Consider the following 2,710-nt stretch of genomic DNA (forward strand, 5'->3'; position numbering starts at 1 on the left):
GGATTAGAGGGCGAAAGGAGGAAGGACAGGTAAGGTTGCGCCAGGGGAAATGGAGGCTTATGAGAGGGGATCGAGAAAGAAGAGAAAAGCACAAAAAGAAGTGGGCGTGCTCTGACAGGTGGTTTGGACCAGCAGAGTAATTAAATACTGTATACAGGAGGGATCTACCAAGATACGCAAGCAGATAGTGGATAATCCAGTGGACCCAGATTTTATCAAACTTAGAAAGTGTTTGTTCTGCAGAGGTTGATTCGAGATTTAAAGAGACACTAAACTTAGGAGTTAAATCTTACAAATGCATTCTAGTACTATTAACAAAAATATTTCTTATTTGTGTATCACTCAGCTGTAGAGCCTCAAATCATCTCTGAATTCATCTGTGAAGGTTCTCATTCATCCAGGTCATGGTGTATCTGTAAAAAAACAAGTCAAGAAAGCTGGTTGGATGATCAGTGAAATGTCTTCAAGAAAAATAAAGCAAGTCCAGTTGCTTGACTTATTTTTTACAGCTATATCTGAATTCATGCTGACACTGTCCTTCCTTCTGGAGGGGGCTACTTTTGTTCTCCATGGTCCCTGTGTGTGTTGTAAAGTAGCCACCGCTCCAAGATCACTCCTAAATATAAAATACTCATATTTTACAGTTACAGCTACAATAATAAAAAAATGTAAATGTTTTAGTGCTGAATACATCTAAAAATATTTACAAACACCATACATTCCATTTAAGCCTTTCAAGATAATTTTTATTTTTAAACATGATTTTGTTTTTAATATTATATGTTGTTATTGTTATTTTATTTTGTCTTATAGTGAAGAATTTAGATACTGTATATCAAGGGCCTGCCATGTGTAATGCTTTCTCAATCAAATAAAGACAAAGAGAGTCTTGTAAACTGGAAGGTAAATGCACACATGCCAATGTCACATTTCTTTATACAGCACAATCCGTTTAATCAAGTAGAGGATCAAGCATAAATCAGACTATTTGCAGATATGTCTGCAGACCTTATCAAGCCACATCTCTCCAGGGAAATCGCTTGCAGATGAGTTGGAGTTTATTCTCCAATAGCTGATTCATTCCTCAATAGTCAGTAGCCTATGGTTGGATAAGACTGACATTGGGTATATATGCAATACACGTATATATGCATGTGAGTTGGATAATTCATTCACTGAATAAGTGATTATAAATAGATTACAGAGAAATACATTTACTAATTAATGAGCTGATAATAGACTTAGTGCCTATATATGCCAAAGTGTGTTAGAAACATTCTAAAAACATCAGGGCTCAAATTGGTCTGCGTTAACCTAGTTTACCAAATTAACCTAGTTTACCAAGTTAACCTAAAAGGTCTGTCTCAGTGGATACGATTTCTGATGTGCCATTAGCAATTTGGACTTTTCCCACAATTAATTTATACATTTAGCTTTCTTAATTTCACATAGAAAGGTGTGTATTAGGGATTTTCAGATACCAGTTCAGATACCAGTGCCGATACTTGGCATTTTCACGAGAACTACCAGGGTTGCAGAAGTTGCAGTTGCAGCTGTGACAGGGCCCTGATGCTCCACCACTGTCCTGAAAGCATTAGTCTGTCTGTATTGTTTTAGAAAAAGTCACATGACACGAAACAAAAATGTATCAGTAATTGTATCTGTGAATACTTGGACAAGTACTTCTACTTGGTCTGGAAAAATTTTTTATCAGTGCATCCCTCTATACAGTATAGAACAAATTATACATTAAAGCCCCGTAGCCAATGCTCCTTACAAATGACAGCTGCCTCATAACTTTTGAGTTTTTCTTTAGTCTACTATTGGAGCTGGAAAAGTATGGTACTTGGTATCTGAGCATCCCTAGTGTGTATTATAGGGAAATAGAGATAGAGAATAAACTGACTGTCAGCATTAATGATTATGGGTGGTTCAGAACACACCCATAATCATACTGTACTGTATACAATCATCCCTTTAATCTATGCTTGAATGTGTACTACAGTGCCATCCTTTTTTTGCACCAAAAAAGCTTTTTTAATATTTCTTATATCACCATTAATACATACTTTGAACTGACACTAATCAATGAACCAATTTCCAATACCAAGCAAGGCAATTTATTGCCTTGCTTGGTACTAGACAATTTATTAATGCAATAGCCAAAATCACAGCATCCATATACTGTATAACTATATATTCTGCAGTTTGTCTTCCTTTCTGTTTTACAGTTGGAAATCAATGTATAAGCATTGTTGCATCAGTGAATTTCAAAAACTGTGGTCCCATAGATATAAAGTGGCACGTGTGTTTTATAATGCAGCTGTTTCCTAAGCCTTGTCCAGAAGTGGCAACACCATGCTGTACAGTTGTACAGATTCAGTACAGTATGCATAGAACTGTGAAGGCTACCAGGCAGCATGAGGGAGACACGCACTGTCAATCAGTTGGAAGCCTAAGGAGAGGAGAGCTAAGACTGGCAAGTAGAAGACTGGACCTGTCAGCACGGCATGCACTGAGACCAGGACAAACATAAGCTTCTATAAAATGTTAAACATTAAAATAAAGAGAAACATTTCATTTAAATGTAGAAATGCCTTATATGTGTGTAATATAGGGCTCAATTTTGGGAAATTATGGATTTTGAATTGAACTAGTTGCACTGAAATTTGCAAATACAGGCAGGCAACAATACATTTATCAGAGATTT

This window comes from Nanorana parkeri, unplaced genomic scaffold (genome assembly GCF_000935625.1).
Source record: "Nanorana parkeri isolate BGI_ZX_2015 unplaced genomic scaffold, ASM93562v1 scaffold25, whole genome shotgun sequence".
NCBI classification, from domain to species: Eukaryota; Metazoa; Chordata; class Amphibia; order Anura; family Dicroglossidae; genus Nanorana; species Nanorana parkeri.